This window comes from Etheostoma spectabile, chromosome 6 (assembly GCF_008692095.1).
Source record: "Etheostoma spectabile isolate EspeVRDwgs_2016 chromosome 6, UIUC_Espe_1.0, whole genome shotgun sequence".
Taxonomy (NCBI): domain Eukaryota; kingdom Metazoa; phylum Chordata; class Actinopteri; order Perciformes; family Percidae; genus Etheostoma; species Etheostoma spectabile.
Genome location: NC_045738.1, coordinates 29,310,557 through 29,310,895, shown reverse-complemented (window position 1 = coordinate 29,310,895; position 339 = coordinate 29,310,557).

Sequence of the window (339 nt, the reverse complement as noted above, 5' to 3'; positions counted from 1 at the left end):
GGAACACAGTGACTTATTGGGACTTTGTCTTTTTTACCGTATCCCCCAGGGTTAGATAAGTCCATACATACACTTCTCATCTCTGTGCGTGTTGTACCTCTGTCTGACAGCCCCACCGCTAGCGTAGCTTAGCACAGATCCTGGAGGTAACCAGTTCCATCTAGCCTACTGCTCCCAATAAGTGACAAAATAATAATCTGGTGGATACAGTGAATGAGCTAAAGTCCCAACGTCTCGACATGTTCCTTTAACCTTGTGTTGTCCTTGGGTGAAATTGACCCGATTCAAAGTTTATATAAAAAATATGGATTTCTTTCAACCAAATTTCCCAAAAATAAC